General features: G+C 30.6%; 1 protein-coding gene and 1 long non-coding RNA gene across 2 annotated transcripts in view; one reads left to right on the top strand and one right to left on the bottom strand.

The window, feature by feature from the left end:
• Positions 1 to 21094, top strand: part of LOC115889338 (neurotrimin-like) — a 302596-nt gene that overhangs the window by 28571 nt on the left and 252931 nt on the right. The window lies entirely within an intron of this gene.
• LOC115889340 lies at positions 10438 to 10935 on the bottom strand. Its single transcript, XR_004051424.1, has 3 exons — positions 10882 to 10935; positions 10540 to 10816; positions 10438 to 10474 (listed from the first exon to the last, which is right to left on the bottom strand). It is a non-coding gene; the product is annotated as an uncharacterized LOC115889340 (long non-coding RNA).

Raw genomic sequence — 21094 nt, 5'->3', positions numbered from 1 at the left:
ATGATGAGGACCTTAAAGACAGTTCAGTTTTGAGAAAAAGCAAAATGACGATGCTAAACTCGACGGATTTTTCCCCAAGAAAAGTTTTCTTTTCGTTTCTGATGAAGAGAGGGGTCGAACATGGGTAAAAAGGACAGAAAAGGAGAAGTTCTTATAAATATGTAGCACGATCCAAAGAAAGTTCTTACGGGGTAATTTTAAACTTTCCAACAGATATATTTTTTGGCGTGGAACAGAAGTTTGAACGAAAAAGTATAATTTTTGTTCCTCCTATTTCAATACGATCATAAAAGAAATATTGACATGCGTTTTTTTGTATTAGCAAAAAGAATTTTATTACCAGCGGTAATTACTCAATAAATGTCCATTTTATGTAGGAATTATGCTTAACAAAATATTAAGTTTAACATTGTTTATTGAATAGAAAAAAAAATTTCTTGCAGTATAGGTATATAATAAAATTATATAATGATTCTTGCCACTTAACTGCTTATATAGAAATTTAATTCTACGCTGTGTTTGTCATAATGTGGATCAACCCGCTCTCACTACCGGTTTCGGAGCCCTACTCCATCATCAGGTGAGCCCGGGCAGATCCACAAAATGACAACCACAGCGCAGAGATAGTTAATTCGAACTTGTCGAATTAACTATCTCGAAACAAAAAAAACAGGATAACTAGTAACGACAAATAATATCAAATAAAGAACAAGACATATTATAAATATTATAATTAAAATGATATTAAAAAATTATTCACCCGAAATAAAACTCTTTTTTGTCAATTTTATAAATATTATTAATACCAAAACTCATTTTAAATTAAAACTTCCATTTTTGACTTAATCATCCCTTACTTTTTCTTGCTAGTTTCTCTTGCCTTTCCGTGTCACAGTAAGATAACGTCTTCCCAGCTCCGGCATTTTACAAGTAATTTTTTTCCTCCTGATATTAAAGACGAAAAAAATGTTTTTTTATTTGTCGACAGCCCCGCTAATGGGAAAGCTTATAGCCCGATGAAATTATAAACTGAATTACTTTTTTTTTTCGTCTTTGTTAGAACTAAGATTGGAGGGGAAAAACTGTTGAAGACAAGTGGGAGGAGCTGGGTTTTTTTGGAAATAAAATTACTTGTCAACCGTAGAGAAATTAAATAAAACGTATTTCTTCTTGCTAATTTTAATTTAAATTAAGCTTCGGAAAATAACTTGCTTAAAACTTATTATTGAGAATACTCCATAAAACCACAATCAAGGAAAAGAAATTCGTTTATTTTATTTTCTTCGGCACAAATCAACTAACAGAAATCTTTTTTTACCGTCCATAAAATCAAATAAGCTTTTCCCAATCCCATCTTAAGCCATATAAAGCTCACTTGGAAAGTTATTATCTATGTAGAACGCCTTAAATGTAATATGAAACTTTTTCCATCGAGGGTCTCGCTTATCCCCAAAAACATCTCAAATAGTTTGATGATGAGGCCCTTAAAGACAGTTCAGTTTTGAGAAAAAGGAAAATGGCGAACGAAAAAATAAAGGAAAGTTATAAAAATATGCTAAACTCGGCGGATTTTTCCCAAAGAAAAGTTTTCTTTTCGCTTCTGATGCAGAGAGGGGTGGAAGTGGGTAAAAAAGGACAGAAATGCAGAAGTTCTTATAAATATGTAGCACGAGCAAGAGAAAGTTCTTACGGGGCAATTTTCAACTTTCCAACAGAGATATTATTTGGCAAGAAACAGAAGTTTGAATAAAAAAGTATAATTTTTGTTCCTTCCATTTCAATACGATCATAAAAGAATTATTTACATGCACTTTTTTGTATTAGCAAAAATAATTTTATTACCAACGGTAATTACTCAATAAATATCGATTTTGTGCAGGAAGCATGTTTAACGAAATATTAAGTTCGATATTGTTTATTGACTATGTTTATTTGTGACTAAATGAATTTTGACCCTAAAGTGAAAAAAATTGTTATATTTCTGCAGCAATTGTCTATATAATTTTTAATGTATGCTTTATATATATTATACTTTTTCGCATATCGGGTGTTGCATCGTCGTTGGGAACATAGGAAATCCCATGCAAAATTTAAATTGTCCAGATATTGGCCCCACCATGATGAGGCGAAACGTCGCATAATAAAAAAAAAAGTTTCAATTTTCAATTAATCAAAAAAACCTCATACCCAAGAAAGGAAAAAAAATATATATATGAATTTTCTTTATGTGTATAACAATAAATTATTAATAGTACTGAATATTAAAATTTTATTAAAATTAAGTTACGTTTGAAAATGACGCTGACAACTTAAGGAATGTCGTTTTTTGACTGGTGTTTGATTGTTACCTATTCAGTTTTAATTTAAAAATCGATTAAGTTTTTCTCAAATTACCTAAAATCGGCTTGTCCAAAATTGTTCAAATTTGGCATGTGTGTTTACCAAATGTAGACCTTTAAAAAGTCTATTTACGACTTCGCTATAAAATCCATAGGGGAGCCAATATCTGGACAGTTCAAATTTTGAATGGGATTTCCTATGTTTCTAGATAGCGTTGCTTGATTTAGGTGATCTTTCTTAAACCGGTGCTTTAACGTGGCTGGGCCGTAGCCATCTAGAATTGTGAATCTAACTTATTAAAAAAAATACATACTTAACTACTAAATGCAAACAAAAAAAAAATAAGATGAATAATAACAATAAATAATATCAAATAAAGAACAAGACATACTATAAATATTATAATTAAAATGTAAAAAGATATTCACATCCTAAAATAAAACTCTGTTTTGTCAGTTTTAAAAACATTATTAATACCCAAACTCATGTTCAATTAAAATTTCCATTTTTAAGCGAATCATACCTTACTTTTTCTGCTAGCTTCTCATGCTATGTCACAGAAGATAACGCCTTCGCAGCTTGGCATTTTACAAATAATTTTTTCCTCTGGATATTAAAGACGAAAAAAAAATGTGTCGACATCCCTGTTAATGGGAAAGCTTATAGCCCGATGAAATTATAAACTGAATTACTTATTTTTTTTTCGTCTTGGTTAGAAATAAGATTAAGATTGGATAGATAAAACTGTTGATGACAAGTAGGGGGAGCTGTTTTTTTTGGAAATATTATTACTTGTCAACTGTAGAGAAATTAGATAAAAAGTATTTCTTTTTGCTAACTTTAATTTAAATTAAGCTACGTAAAGTAACTTACTTAAAACTTATTCTTGTTAATACTCCTAAAAACCGCAATCAAGGAAAAGAAATTCGTTTATTTTATTTTCTTCGGCGCGAATCAACTAACAGAATTTCTTTTTACCGTCCATAAAATCAAATAGGCTTTTCCGAATTCCATCTTAAGCCAAATAAAGCCCACTTGGAAAGTTATTATTTATGTAGAACGCCCTAAATATAATATGAAACTTCTTCCATCGAGGGTTTCGCTTATCCCCAAAAACATCTAAAATAGTTTGATGATGAGGCCCTTAAGGACAGTTCAGTTTTGAGAAAAAGGAAAATGACGAACGAAAAAATAAAGGAAAGTTATAAAAATATGCTAAACTCGGCGGATTTTTCCCCAAGAAAAGTTTTCTTTTCGTTTCTGATGAAGGGAGGCGTGGAACATGGCTAAAAAAGGACATAAATGGAGAAGTTCTTATAAATATGTAGCACGAGCGAAAGAAAGTTCTTACGGTGCAATTTTAAACTTTCGAACGGAGCTATTTTTTGACGTGGAACAGAAAGTTTGAACGAAAAAGTATAAATTTTGTTCCTCCCATTACAATACGATCATAAAAGAAATATTGACAAGAGCTTTTTTGTATTACCAAATAGAATTTTATTAGCAATGGTAATTACTCAATAAATATCGATTTTGTGTAGGAAGTATGCTTAACAAAATGTTAAGTTTTACATTGTTTATTGACTGTATTTGTGACTGAATGAATTTTGAAGGTCAAAAGTGAAAAAAAAAGTATTGTTATATTTCTGCAGCAATTGTCTGTATAATTTTTAATGTATACTTTATATATATTACTAGCATGTAGCAGCGACTTCATTCGCGTCGAATTAATCATTTGTAATGGTGATGATAAAGCAAAGCAAGAATTTCCATTAACATACAAACTGGATAAAATTTTCTCACATTTATGTCAGCATGAGAAAAAACAATATGGCGATATTATTATATAACTTGGTAATATTTGAGGGGTAGTTTCATCTCGTTGGAATTTGACTTTCGAAAAATCCGTTTGTCAAAAATAAGCTTTTTACGTCAAGCAGTTTAAGCAGAATCGTGGTTAAGAAATTACCCAACTTTTTGGAACACCCTGTATGATTTTTTAAAAAAATTCAAAATATGTAGAAAAACCAAATAAATTATGCTTGTCCAAGCGTTTTCGAAAGACTAACCGTTTTTTAAATTTCAAATATTGTAATATATGAGGGGCATTTTCACCCTCTTGGAATTTGAGATTCGAGAAACCCCTCCTTATCGAAACTCTACACCCCACTGTTAATCCCTTTGCCAAAAATCAGCTTTAAACGTCAAGCAGTTTAAGCAGAATCGTGATTACTCAATGGTCATACTTTATGAAACACCCTGAATAAATTTATAAAAAATCTTAAAATATACAAAACAACAAAATAAAATATACGTGTTTAAGAGTTTTTCCGAAAAACTCACCGGTTTTTAAATAAAAAATATTTTAATATTTGAGGGATAGTTTCACCCCCTTAGAATTCGAGTTACGAAAAATCCCTTCTTATCGAACCTCTACACCCTAAAGTCAATCTGTTTTCCAAAAATCAGCTTTTTACATCAAGCGCTTTAAGCAGAATTGTGATTAATCAATGACCAGATTTTTCGAAGCACCCTGTATACATTTTTAAAAAGTCTTAAAATATGTAAAAAACAAAATAAAATATACGTGTTTAAGCGATTTTTCGGAAACTTTTTTTTAAATAAAAAATTGGGGGACTTTTTTTTAAATAAAAAATTGGAAGCCTCTTGGAACTGGAATTTTGAAAAATCCCTTCTTATCGAACCTCTACACCCTAGAATCAACCTGTATGCCAAAATTGAGCTTCTTACGTTGAGTGGTTTGAGCAGGATCGTGATTAATCAGTATGTGAGTCACTTAATGATTTTATATTATATTAGTATAGATTATACTTTTCCGTATATAAAATGTTATGTTGTGGGATGACACAAGGCGTTGGGGAAAATAAATATTATTTTATGTTAAAAGTTATTTACTTTTACAGTTTTCTCTGAACCTTTACACCCTAGAATCAACCTGTATGCCAAAGTTGAGCTTCTTACGTTGAGTGGTTTGAGCAGGATCGTGATTAATCAGTATGTCAGTCACTTAATGATTTTATATTATATTAGTATAGATTATACTTTTCCGTATATAAAATGTTATGTTGTGGGATGACACAAGGCGTTGGGGAAAATAAATATTATTTTATGTTAAAAGTTATTTACTTTTACACTGTTTTCATATTTTAATAAAATTTTGATAAAAACAGGGTGGTCCGAATTGTATTCGGGAAACTTATTCAAGAGCATATTCAGCAAATAAAAATAAGTAAAAAAGTTCGTATAAATTTATGTCCTCAAATATTTCGATTCCAATATACAGGGTGTGGAAGTTTTATATTTATGTATTTGTACTACTATAAAGAATATCAAATAAAGAACAAGACAAAGCTTATAGCCCGATGAAATTATAAACTGAATTACTTAATGTTTTTCGTCTTCTTTTTAAGATTGGGCGAAAACTGTTGATGACAAGTAGGAAGAGCTGTTTTTTTGGAAATACAATTACTTGTCAATCGTAGAGAAGTTAGATAAAACGTCTTATTGCTAACTTTAATGTAAATTAAGCTTCTGAAAATAACTCACTTAAAACTTATTCTTGTGAATAATCCTTAAAACCACAGTCAAGGAAAAGAAATTCGTTTATTTTATTTTTTTCGGAACGAATCCACTAACAGAATTCTTTTTTTAACATCCATAAAATCAAATAGGCTTTTCCGAATTCCACCTTAAGCCATATAAAGCCCACTTAGAAAGTTATTATTTATGTAGAAAGCCCTAAATATAATATGAAACTTTTTCCATCGATGGTCTCGCTTATCACCAAAAACATCTCAAATAGTTTGATGATGAGGCCCTTAAAGACAGTTCAGTTTTGAAAAAAAGGAAAATGACGAACGAAAAAATAAAGGAAAGTTATAAAAATATGCTAAACTCGACGGATTTTTCCCCAAGAAAAGTTTTCTTGTCGTTTCTAATGAAGAGAGGGGTGGAAGTGGGTAAAAAAGGACAGAAATGGAGAAGTTCTTATAAATATGTAACACGAGCAAAAAAAGTTCTTACGGGGCAATTTTAAGCTTTAGAACGGAGATATATTTTGGCGTGTAACAGAAAGTTTAAACGAAAAAGTAAAATTTTTGTTCCTCCCATTAAAATACGATCATAAAAAAAATATTAACATGAATTTTTTTTGCATTAGCAAAAAGAATTTTATTACCAACGATAATTACTCAATAATATCGATTTTGTGCCGGAAGTATGCTTAACGAAATATTAAGTTTGACATTGTTTATTGACTATGATTATTTGTGACTAAATGAATTTTGAAAATAATGAGTGAAAAAAAAAAAATATTCTTATATTTCTGCAGCAATTATCTGTATAATTTTTAATGATTGCTTTATATACAGGGTCCGGCAATAGTGCGTCGGGCATCTGTAGCTCCTAGAATAAAAAACTTGAGAATTTTGTTTAAGTGCAAACCTAAAGTATGTACCAGGATGTATTTCAGGAAAATATTTTAACTTCTATAGGGTGGCTCAAAAAAGTGTGAGTGGACCTGGATGATTTTTTTTTACATGGAACACCCTGTATATTATTGCATTTTTGGCTTCCTTTCAGATCACGTTACATAACCCTAAGATATGAATAAATATATTTCGATAGTTTTAGAGATATTAAAAAATAAATCAAAAATATATATTTTTCAGCCCTTCTTAAAAAATTATTAAAAATACAAGAACTTTTCTGAAATCAAAACTACATTAGGTATTTACATTAGATGGTCTGTTCTCACTTTACTATAAATATGAAAATCTTAAATTATACAGGATGTTCAAAATTCTACGCCAAACTTACTAAAATATAAAATAATAACACCTTGTATATTATTTTTTCAATAGACGGAGAATTAAAAAATGAACATTTTTTTGTATTTAGAGTATTTCAAAATTTTGAACGGTTTCGCAGATATTTGCGGTTTTATATTTCATATGGCATTTTCCACAGTAAATTTTTATCAAAGCCAAAACCATTGATTTTTCTCTCATATTTTACCATTGAAAGCGCCGTATGAAATAATAACTGCGTGTATTTACAAAATCGTTAAGAATTTTGAAATACTCTAAATACAACAAATTTTCATTTTTTTACTCTCCATCTAATATAAAAATAATATACAAGATGTTCCATTCAAAAAAACAAAGAAAAAATATTTTATATTTTAGAAAGTTTGGCGTAGAATATTGAACATCCTGTATGATTTACGATTATCATATTTATAGCAAAGTGAGAACAGACCATCTAATGTAAATACCTAATATAGTTTTGATTTCAGGACAGTTTTTGTATTTTTAATAATTTTTTTAAGAAGGGCTGAAAAATATATATTTTTGATTTATTTTTTAATATCTCGAAACTATCGAAATATATTTATTCATATCTTAGGGTTATGTAAAGTGATCTGAAAGGAAGCCAAAAATGCAATAATATACAGGGTGTTCCATTTAAAAAAAAATCATCCAGGGCCACTCCCACTTTTTTGAGCCACCCTATAGAAGTTAAAATATTTTCCCGAAATACATCTTGGTACATACTTTAGGTCTGCACTTAAACAAAATTCTCAAGTTTTTTATTCTAGGAGCTACAGATGCCCGACGCACTATTGCTGGACCCTGTATATCGAAGGGTGTCTCACTAGGGTAAAAAAATGTACACGTATTGCCAAAATGTCATTTTATACAAGACTGCCAGTGACTGCCGACGACTGCCAGTGACTGCCGACGACTGCCAGCGACTGCCAGTGACTGCCAAAGACTGCCAGCGACTGCCAACGACTGTCAGCGACTGCCAACGACTGCCAGCGACTGCCAACGACTGCCGGCTCAGCGGTATCTTAAGTTCCGGGCCTTTGTCGACCCTTGACATATATTATTTATCAACCCATGTACAGGGTGGGCCAAATTGGAAGCATTTAAAGGGAAACACCCTTTTCTGTAGGAGATAGACGAAGACTAATATCGGTGTCTGGAGCTTAATTTTTATCAAAAACATGACGGTAAAAACCGCAAATAGATATCTGTTACCGTTTCGGAATTACGGGATGTTTTTCAAAAAAGTGCATTTTTAACAAATCACTGTAACTTTTTTGCTATAGAAAATTTTGTATTTTTATGAAAACATTTCCAAAGCACCTTTTTATATAGAATTTAATGGTTTAAGATTTTTTTTTAATTAACAGTTTAGAAATTAAGAATAGAAAATTTGATTTTTTATATGGGACACCCTGTATATTTTTAATTCATTGAAAATAATTTAACTTGATATTTTGCTCGATTCCTCTTCTCTCGAGATATACAGTTTGTAAAAATTCGCCCTCTTTGAATAAATAGGCTTTGAACGGCGAAATAATATTTGCAATGAGAGATGCAGAATTTTATAACAATTTAAATTACATTTAACAACATCAACACATTTAAACTATATCTAATAACAATAAAAATTAATATCAAACCAAGATTTGAGATTTTGGTTGTTCGATATGTCAACCGTCTTCTGTTGTGGACAGACGGGGCAGTTTTTGAACATTTCTCGCGGAATTAATTATGTAACTCAGTGGGGATGAAAAATACCCTCGTATAAGTACTTCTAATTCTTGCCTAGATTATAATGGACAATTTAAAAATAAGAACCTTTATTCTTCCGCAAAAATAAAAATCCATAGGAACAGTGGCGGATACAGAGGGGGGGGGCAATGGGGCCCGGGCCCCCTCTAAAGCCTATAAATTGTGTTAAATAGACTTTTGGGTTAAAAATGGCGCCCAAAATTTATACGCATATTCTAAAAAAAAATATGTTTTCGTTTTCGATTTTTTCGAATATAGGTACAGGGTGTCCCAGAAATAAGTGCAAGTATTTTAAGGGGTGGTAAATCTCGATAAAAGAAACATATTTTCTCTTTTTCGTTTTTCAAATAAGTCCAAAATAACGGAGTTATTTTACTTTGAAAATTTCGAAAAAACATGACTTTTTGCTAAAATTTTGAGAACCGCTGCATCTTTTCTGGATTTTTTTTTCTTGTAAATTTAATCTAATACCTATGTTGCTATATTATCAAGAAATTATGCTTTTTAATTAAAAACTAAAAAAATCCAAAAAATTTTTCGTGAAAAAAACCTAATAGGCGTGTTTCTGGGGTTGAACTATACTACCAGTTAAAATACTTGCACTTGTTTATGGGATTTATGTTATCAAAAAGCATGTGCCATCTTTCGTTGGCAGATTCCTCACGTAAAAATAAGATTTATTTTCCATATCAACATAGGTCCGATTCTGCTTTGTTTTGTAGCTACAGGGTGTTAAAGTCTTAATATTTTTTCGATTTATTGTAATTTTCTTCTAAGTGCTTCTAGCGATTCGAATGAAATTTTGAGGGTAAAAGTTACTATTAATGTGATATATTTTAACGCTAAAGAAGTGTCAACATATTCACCAGGGACGTGCATATGGGTTTTCTCTGGAATATTTTTCTAAAAAAAAGCATGTACGCCACTGCCCTTTTTCTCTTGTTAGCGCAATAGTGTAGTTTAATGCCGATTAAAAGTTGTCTCTTCATATTTTCTCCATTTCACTTTTCATTTGATTCAAGTCTAATAGCAACCTTTAAAAACATTTAATATCATTCACTTGCAAAAGTTTTAAAAAGTATTTTTTGATTCCTCATCAAAAAATATGAAAAAAGTTATTATAAACATGGCTATGGAAATGCATAGTTTCATAATTACAGGGTGTTAAAACTTTTTAAATTATTTTTTTTTGTAATAATTATCTTAAATATCATTATTTTTTTATTTGAAATTGCTGTATGTTGGACTAATGGTAATGATAACTAACAGTAATAATATTTAATAATACATTAGGTAAAATATATAATTTATTAATTTTATTTTTATTTTTATTTTATTAATTGTGATTAATAAAATTGCGTTTATCTCATTCAGGAGGCCGAAGTGGCATTATGTTACGGGATTTATATTCTCATAGATTTCTTTTCTAATTTTATTTATTTTGGGCTTAATATTGTAATTTTAGAGACAGTTCTTGAATTTAGTTTATTGTTTTATCAAACCTGGAACATTCGCCATTTCTTTAAAATCTAAAAACAAATCGGTAAATAATATAATTTCTAGGCTAAAATATGTTTATTTACTGTTGCCTTACACTTTTTCTTTTAACAACATAAAGAAGGATCTAATTTCACTGTAAATTTCTCTGTCTCGTACTGCTTTATAGTTCTTCGAAGCTAAACACGATGCCTTCTATTTCAACAAGTTAAATTTGGTTTATATTATCATATTTTACACAAATTCCTTGGGATGTACCTTTATTATAAAAAATGCTATAGCTTTTTCCATGATTATAGTATGAATTTAACACTATTTTGAATCGAACAAGTGTTGATATCAGTGTAGCACATTCAATTGTTGAACATCATAAACTAAAAGTAAATAAAACGTTTTTTTTTATTAATTATTAATAGGTACTTTTAAATATATTACTTACGATGTGTGGCTGATATTTAGTCTCTTAAAGGCTTGCAAAATCGTAATTTAATTAAAATTAAGCGAGTAATGTTTTGACAGCGATGTGTTTACAGCGGAATAATATTTGGTTATTTTGTAATTTCTTATTCTGCGACGTAAATATCGAGCATATTAGCATTAGTTACCGAATTATAGGGTTTGATTGACAGTTATATATGACATTTATATATGATGGTGACTTTTTGATTGTTTACATTGTGTATTGGTTGCGTAATATTATTCTCCTGTAGTACATTCGATTACTTTCTTCGATTTCCGTTTACTTTCAATACTTTCGATTTATTGGTAATTTATATTTTACGTATTTCATGTTGTGCTCTTAGGGAGTATGTTATTTGGTTTATTGGCAACATTGATTTGCTGTGTTTTTTTACTGCCCTTTTGTCCGGTGTTCATCCATGATTCTTTCTTCTAGAACGATCCGTCTTGGTGTGTAGACACGTTTTGGGATCAAAGCCTTGTGCTGATTTAAGTTCTAGCAAATTCTGTTAAATAATTACTTTGTGAATAGTTTTGCCGTTCTGCACTATTCAAGTGGAGTTTTCCGATTTTCCCAATTATTTTAACAGCAAGAATTTGAAGAAAAGAAGAGTTGATGAATGGCCACATGACATCTCAGGTATGGTTTACGCCATTTTGTAGTTTTTCGTGAAGGTAATTTTGAACTTCTTTTTCAGGCCATTTAATTTAATTTTATTTGGATTTAATTTAATGCTATTTAATTATATTCATTTTGGATTTTGGTTTTGACCATTTTGTAACATTTATTACGTTTTATTTGGTATGCTGCCGTTTTCTTGCCAGCCAGTATCCAGTTTCTTCACCATGTGGTTCTGAGCTAACCATTACCTCATCACCTAGCTCATTTGATCCAGAAGACCTTCTAAGACCGACCACTATGGGATATTGAAGCCAGCTCACCGTCCGCCGTCCGCCGTCTCCATAAGCAGTCAAAAAGTCAGCAACCATCTGAGTCACCGACCACCGAGATTCTGGAATGTCCTGATAAGTACCCATTTCATTTCATTTTACTGTTTATTGAGTTTAACTATTTAATTTGCGTATTTGAGATAGTTATAGTTAACTTCTTTAGACTTTTTACTTACGGCTCGATCTGTGAACTTACTAGTAAGTATCGCGAGTCGTATTTCCGTTTTAGTAATTTATAGCGTTTGTTATATATCCATTTTGAGATTTATGATATCGATTTAACCGTTTTAAGTTTAGACACTATCGTTCAAGTTACCACTTGTGTACTGCCGATACTTTTTGAGCTGTACTGTTTTATAGTTAATTGCTTTTCATTATTTGCCTTAGTATATAAATGTACTGAGTTATTGAGTTTATTTCAGTATAAGATTTAAATAGTTTTATCTGATATATTGGTATATTTCTATAATTTAGTTTGATATATTGACAACTGATTTTCTCGTCTTAAGCCATACATACAATATTTAAAGTTTTACCTTTTTTATCGTGATTGCTGCTGAACCTTCTTTATTAAATGAGTTAAGTGTTCATATTGTTTTTATTTAGTATTTTGTTTCCCACTTTCTTTCAGAAACATCACTTTTACTCTTAGGGTCTAGAAAGTGGGTGGCGCTTATTTATATTTAATTTTTGACATTTAGTTATAACCCCCCTACTCTCAGTAGAAGCTACCGATTTGGGCATTGACCTGTTTTGATAAGAGTTAAATAGTAAATAATAACTATTAGTTTGTTGCTGTCTCCTTTCTTTATCTTTGAATTTATCTCACCGTAACATAGTTTTTATTTAATTTAACACAGCTATAATATAAATTATAGTTTTCTGTTGTCATAAGAGAAAAAAAGTTTTGATATTTTGACACCCTTTTATAGCTCTTTTTTGTATCAGTAAATAATTTTATATAATATTTTAATTCACCTTTCTCTTTTACCTTTCTATATTTCTTCTTCATTATTTTTATCTTATTTTCTATTATTTTTTTTTATTATTTTTTTTTTCTCATGACAATTAAACGGTCTACACAATTTTGATATCAAATGAAAAAAGTCAGTGGCGCACATGTTTTTTTTTGAAAAATATTCTGGTGATAAATTATATGCGCGTCCCTGATGCATTTATTAACACTTTTTAGCATTAAAATATGTAATATATGTTTTATTTTTTACCTCAAAAATTCCATTCAAATCACTAAAGTACTCGGAAAATTATAAATCGAAGATTATTAAGACTTTAACATCCTGTAGCCACGAAACAAAGCAGAATCGGAACTATGTTGGTATGAAAAATAAGTCTTATTTTTGGGTGAAGAATCTACCCACGAGAGATGGCACATATTTTTTGAAACACCCTGTATAATTTTGTTTTGATTAGGGGCAGATCATCAATAAGAGGTCCACAGCCTACTAGATAAAAGTGACGAACTTTTAAAAATTCTGTATTTCAACGGGGACTATTACAAAATATAAAGTGTTCTATATTTTTGGACAGGTAATTTTAAGTTCTTTTCATTTGATTAAAAATATTCCCAGAGTGTCCCAAATAAAATATCAATTTTTCTAGTGATGACTCGAAACTTATTAATTTTAAAAAAAAATTATACTTAAACCATTAAATTCTACGTAAAAAGGTGTTTTGGAAATGTTTTCATAATACATACAGAATAATACAACAACATGAAAAGAGTAATGTTTTTATTTTTACTTACTGACGGCTACGACTATCGACTGCTTCAACGCATCTGTACCCCAGAAGCAAACTATAGGGAACTTCTAGGGTACAGGATCGGGTACAGGTATGTAGTTTGTATACTAATACTAAATCGGGAGTCTCACTAAATCGCTGGTGCGTCCGGACTGAATTCGTCTGTGATCGAGTCGCATCGGCTACGTCTCGACTGCTAGAGCGACTAGTTAAATCGCAGTCGCTGCGTAATTATGGCGCGTTTTTTACCAACTACGAAATTTTAATGAAGAAATTAACAATAACTTTTTCAATTTTTTTTTTTTTATTTCATTTTTTCTCTGATTAGGCAACTTTCTTGGACCTATTTACTTCGAGATTTACTCCTACCATGAAATTTTTATAATTGTTATCTTCGAATCATATATAGATGGGTATATTGGTATTTTTTTGGTTGAAATTTCAAAAATTATTTATATCAATGAAATTTAAAAATTATTCAGGGTTTCTATTTTGCAGAAAAATAGTTACTTGTACTTATTCAGGCCTATGTTATACAGGGTGTCCCAGAAATAAGTGCAGATATTTTAAGAAATTGGTAGATCTTGATAAAAGAAGCATATTTTCCCTTTGTCGTTTTCAAATAAGTCTAAAATAACGGGTTATTTTATTTTGAAAAATTTCAAAAAATGATTTTTGCTAAAATTTTGAGAACCACTGGATCTTTTCTGGATTTTCTTTCTTGTAAATTTAATCTAATACCTATGTTGCCAGAAATTATGTTTTTAACTAAAAAGCCAAGAAAAAATTCAAAATTTTTTTCAAAAAATTTCGAATTTTCAAAAATTTTATTTCTGGGACACCTTGTATAGGCTGTATATATAAATTATAATTAATCTATTTCACTGTCTATTTCTTTAATTGGTGCGTCTCGATTCTAGATCGAGACGCACCGGGCTCGAGGTGGCGCCGAAAGCACACCTCAACTGCGATAGCGAAAAATCGTAGTCGACAGTGGCAGTTGTTTTAGCCCGGCGGTACACTGTGCGTTTTTGCGACAACCACGTTGCGACAGGCGCTCTGTGTAGTATATATATGGTCGATGCCGGTGCCGCGCGTTTCTGCGGCAACCACAAAAACGCGCAGTGTATAACCGGGATTAGTCGTACCAGTAAAAAAAGTATGTATTATAATTTTTTTCTGATAGAATCTACAAATTTTGCGTTACTGATAATTTTTACCATATCGAAATCTACCATTTCTCTAAAACAAATTTAATTATTACAAAATCTATTAATTTTAATATACAGGGTGGTCGAACTGTATTCCGGAAACTTCAGCAGCATATTCTGCAGATAAAAATAAGTAAAAAGTTCTTTTTAAATGTATGTCCCTAAAATGCTTAATTTCGGAAATACAGGGTGTAGGATTTCATTTTATTTCGATTTTTTCCAAATAATTTCTGAAGTAACGTCAATATTTGAACAAATTTGGTGTCTGGAAGTTTTTGATATGAGAAAATTCGATTTTGATGTCAATATGACTCCCTACTTGTAAGGGGCGCCACCTACATATTTTTAACTGGTTTAAAAAGTAATAACTTCTCCTCCCGTACCTGTATAAAACTACTAAGTAAAAAAATAGACATTTTCGGCGTTTTTAACGTAAAAAAGACAATAAAAATCGCTACAGTAATAGTGCCCGAGATATTTGAAATGGAAGTTATCAATACCTGTCATCGTGTATAAAATTAAACATGTTGACTAAATAGTTAATAGACGGAAATCATAAAATTTTAAATGTTTTTATTGCCAAATCATCATCAATCATTATTTTCAGAAAACTTTATGATTAATTTAAAAAATAAAAATTTCCCAAATTTATCATTTTAGTCATAACTATCTACTCAACTTATGTTTATTTTTTGTCAATAATGACATGTATTGACTATTCCCATTGTAAATATCTCGAAAAGGGTTGCTCATAACGATTTCTACCAAAGAGACATTTTTGACGTAAAAAATACGAAAATGTATGTTTTTTACTCATTAGCTATATACAGGTACAGACAAAAGTTATTACTCTTCAAAACAGTTAAAACACATGTAGATTGCGCGCGCACTCTACAAATAGGAGTCATAATGACATCAAAATTAAATTCCTCATGTCAAAAACTATCAGATACCAATTTTTCATCTAAATATTGACGTTATTTCAGAAATTATTTGGAAAAAACCGGAATAAAATGAAACTTCTACCCACCTGTATCTCGAAACTAAGCATTTTGGTACATACATTTATAAAGTTTTACTTCTTTTTATCTGCAGAATACGTTCCCGGAGTTTCAGACCACAGTTCGGACCACCCTGTATAATATCATATCGAGGGTTACAAGCTCGGTCGCAAGGCATGGATCTCGTATGATTTTTTAATATAAAATTATATTTTTAAAAACAATTTTAGCGATATTTTTCTAAAAATAATTCAAAATATTTCATTTAATAATGAAGTACTGATATCTCGGCTCTATAAGATAATTCAAAAATTATAATAATTTAATATAAATTGGGTGTTTAAAAAGTGATACGAGTTACTCCACTGTGACCTTCGATATGCAAAAAAGTTACCGAATTGTACGTAGAATCTAATTCTAAAATAAATAGGGTATTCTCATTAAAAATATATGTTATATCCGAACGACAATCAACAATCACAAATCCAAACATTTTTTTGAAGTACCCTGTATACTCTACAGTAATTTTAAAATATGCTTCTTAACCTTCCCTGCTTTTCTGTTTAACATTTTGTTCCAAAAGCGTTAAAAATAAAACAAAACATTTTGATATTCCTTGAGTCGTTAGCTTTTCATTATCTATTATACTGCAGTTATTATGTGAATTAATTTAACATCATTAACCATAAAACAAATCTATCTGAATGGAAATTTTCGAGAAAGAATTTTCTTTTACCCGATCATCCCATGAGTCGTTTTATATATATTTTGTTAAAATTGAATTGAATTGAATTGTTTTGCTTGTCATAAAGGGGGAACCAAGCTCCACTCACAACCGGTTTCTGGGCCTACCCTTCACCAGGTGGGCTGACCAGGGGCTGGTTCTCACCGATATGGCAAGCAAAACTTCTTCTATATCAACAGACGATGTCGTAAAGTGTCGGTGAGATATTAGTGCATATCCCGTCAAAAGATCGTAAAGAGCGTTTTTCGGCCCGCTCAAATATGAAATGAACAAAATTCTTACAGCTTTGTAGTGTATGATAATAAAATAATATTTTCTTGCCTTTAGCTGTGTATTTTTTCTAATTTCGAAAAATCGAAAGTAGAAAAATTAAAAAATAAAAGTAAAAGAAAATTGTTTTGCTTGTCGTAAAGGGGGAACCAAGCTCCACTCCCACAACCGGTTTCTGGGCCTACCCTTCATCAGGTGGGCTGACCAGGGGCTGGTTCTCACCGATACGGCAAACAAAACTTCTTCTATATCAACGGACGATGTCGTAAAGTGTCGGTGAGATATTGGTGCATCTCCGTCAAAAGATCGTAAAGAGCGTTTTCAGCCCGCTCAAATATATATGAAATGAACAAAATTCTTGGCTTTGAGTGTATATTAATAAATAATATTTTTCTTGCCACAGTGTATTTTTCTAATTTCGAAAAATCGAAGTAGAGAAAAATTAAAAAAAAATAAAAAGTAAAAAGAAATTGTTTTGCTTGTCATTTTTATATATATATATATATATATATATATATATATATATATATATATATATATATATATATATATATATATATATATATATATATATATATATATATATATATATATATATATATATATATATATATATATATATATATATATATATATATATATATATATATATTATATTTGCATTCAAAAATTGACAAGTTTTTATACAAAACATCCCGAAATTTGTCGATTGACTTCTGAATTAGCGACTGCCAGTGACTGCCGCGACTGCCTAGCGACTGCCAAGCGACTGCCGATCGACTGCCGAGCGACTGCCTATGACTGCCATGTAATTATAGGCGACTGCCGTAAGACTTCCAATGACTGCCAGCGACTGCCAGAAAATATACATGTAATTCCAACAGTGAGACAGCCCTCGCTGTATATATTTACTTTGCTGTATATAAAATAATTTTGTGGGATGACACAAGGCAATAGTAAAAATAAACGTTCTTTTATGTTAAAAAAGTATTTACTTTTACATTGTTTTGATATTTTATTCAAAACAGGGTGGTCAATTGTATTCGAGCTTATTCGGGAGCAAATTCTGCAAATAAAATAAATAAAAAATGTTCTTATAAATTTGTCCTCAAATACTTCGATTCGGGGATACAGATTTTTGATAAATAATTTCTGGGTTAAAATGGATATTTAGACGAAAATTGTTATCTATGAGCTTCACTCACATCTAGCGTTGCTTGATTTTGGTGATCTCTCTTAAACCGATGTTTTAACGTGGCTGGGCCGTAGCCATCTGGAATAATTGTGAATCTAACCCCAAAGTTCCGCTAAAGATTACACAAAATAGTGGTTTAGTCATTTCTCTAATATTGTACTTACAATATGGTAAAATATATTTCCAAAACTTCAAATTGTAAAATGCAAGGCAACTGATTTGACTCACTGCTATAGCTGTCCGCCTTTTATGGATTATAATCCACGGTGTTAAGCTATTTAAGATCGTCCATTTTTTCTTATTTTGAATGGGTTATATAAAAACTATGTTATTATTATATACAAGTATGCTTACAGATTTCCTTCAAAAATAAGAGAACATTGTTTTTAAAATGTCTGTGGACTGTACTTTTATTGACATTGGGTCAATCAATGAATTTTCAATCAACTCGATATATTGATGATGTTGCTTATTATAAAATAATAAGTATTTTTTTCCCTGATGTGGCGGATGCGCCAGGCTTCAACTAGTTAAATAATAAAATGTTGTGATTATATTCCTGCACGATGATAACGATATTACTTTTATTGTTTGAATTTAAAGACTTCGATTGATTAGAAACGGTTAACCAATCGAAGCCTTTAAATACCCAATGAAATTAATATCGTATCAACGTATCGTCGGACAACGGATGCATGAAAATCAAGCTTAAGACACTCGAAAAAGTTTCTCGGAACTTACGACCGATAAAAATTTTCCTTGATTTAAGTAAGATCTTCGGATTGTCAAGGGGTTTCTAAAAATAGGACATTGTCTCCTCAACGAACACCTCAGTAGATTGAAACCTGAGAAAGAGCGGCGAATGCAGATTCTGTGGAGGAAATGGGGAAACACCTGAACACCTTATCGCTGAGTGCGCCGAGAAGACAACCGTGGATGCCATAAACTTTGGTACGGCTGATGTCGCAGATGGAGAGCTGGTCCAGATACTGGCATTTGTCAAAGCCCTGAGACTGTATATTATAACTCAACAAAGGGGAACACACATAGATCTGTAAACCTCCTCTGATCTCCTAAACATTTTACATTCTACAAATCTACAAATGTTCTTCTATGGTTCAGATTTATGATAATAGGTCACCTTGTGTTAAATATAAATGTAGTTAAAGCGATATTGTATGTAAGTACGCTATGCTGCGGATCTCACGAAAGAATTTAATTATTGGCATATAAAATGTTATCCCCAATTATTAAATACACCATAAATTCCTTGTAGGTACATTAAATCTTTTATATTCTCCACTGATAACATAAAAGGTTTTCTTTGCGAATATTCAAGTTATTATATCTTAAGAAATTTTAGTACAAAATTCTTTATCGATTTTACACATACTCTGCTGTAGTTATATAGTTCTTATTATAAACATCTGAAAATTGTAGCACAAGAATATTGAACATTTATTCCTGCGTAAATAGATAACAATGGTGATATTAATTATGAAATTAATCTTCTACAACCTGACATACCCTCTGTTGTATCACCAAGCCGAACATAGGAAATTCCATGTAAGTTTGGAAAACTATAAATAAAAGCTCTCCATTTTAATTTACAAAAAAAATATTATTTGGAACTTTTAAAAGAACTTGTTAAAATAAAGCAAATTGTTCCATTTCAACAGCTTTTACGAATTCCTTTTAAAGAGAAATACAAATTAAATTAAACGTAAAAATTTTCCTCTGATATTTAAATAGTATATTATCATTTGTAGCTTTACTCCTTGTAAAATCCTTTGTTCTTTTTCTGCCACTTTATATGACGTTGTTCTGGCGTCCCGTGACCACTACGTAGCTGTATAGTCGTGTTCTATAACTAGGCAAAGTATAGTCGTGGCACTCACCATAGTTTCACAGAGATGTATTTAGGAAAATATGAGTTTACAATAAAATAAAATAAAAAAATTGATCATCGAATAAAAATTTGCTTGAAAAGAGAATATTTTCACATTTCGTGTAAGTAAAAATTCTTCTGTATTTGAAAATCTTCTGATGGGAAGAAATGCGGAAAAAATATATAATGACATATTTTTATATTATTATCTATTTTAAAGATTTTCTGCAACTTTTTTTTAATTTACAATAAGTTTGATTTTAACATTAATGTGTTTGTTTTGTAGTAATATATTGGTTAGGTGATTTTCATTGGATAACTAATACGTTGATTTACAGTGTGTTGTATTGTACTAAATAATAAAGTAACATATTTAATTTTCAATAATTGCTAATAAACATTACAGAAATTTCAAAAGAGAAAAAAGAAGCAAAAATGCAAAAAAGAAGCAAGAAGCAATGAGAAATAGCATCACTACTTTCTCACGTAATAAAAGAATACTTTTTTAGTTATTGTTACCGAGTCCTGAAGGTACCGAAAGAACCGGGAATTAATAATTTCGATTCCCGGTTCTTTCGGTACCTTCGGGACTCGGTATCAATAACTAAAAAATTATGCTTTTCTTACGTGAGAAAGTGATGCTATTTCTCATTGTTCTTACTTCTTTTTTTCTCCTTTGAAATTTCTGGAATTTTTGGAATTTCCGGTTCTGAACTCTAGTTACCATATTATCAAGAAATTATGATTTTTAACTAAAAACTAAAAAAATGTCCAGGTTTTTTTCAAAAAAAAAATTGCGCAGAAAAATCATCATATTTCTAGGGCCAAAATATAATACCCCTAAAAATATTTCCACTTATTTAAGACTCACCCTGTATATGGCGATTCACGGTTATGGTACGTTATCCGGAACCCGAGCTGTTTTTCGAAACCGGTAATTTCGGTAACATGCCTCTAAGGAACCGGGATTTCCAGTTTTTTTTTCGGTACTTTCGATAGTAGCAAATTTGTGTTTAATGATGCTTCAGTTCATTAAACAGCAAGCAAGGGATGGTTGTCAAAAGTAACATTTTGATCTGCAGTAAGTATTTTACACTTTGACATTAGATAATACTAATTTCATTCTCGACTTAAGAGTATTTCCGAACAATAGTGTATTGTTTTATTAGGA

The sequence above is a fragment of the Sitophilus oryzae genome, unplaced genomic scaffold (assembly GCF_002938485.1).
Source record: "Sitophilus oryzae breed Bouriz unplaced genomic scaffold, Soryzae_2.0 scaffold_813_pilon_pilon, whole genome shotgun sequence".
Taxonomy (NCBI): domain Eukaryota; kingdom Metazoa; phylum Arthropoda; class Insecta; order Coleoptera; family Curculionidae; genus Sitophilus; species Sitophilus oryzae.
This window is presented reverse-complemented; position numbering and strand designations above follow the sequence as displayed.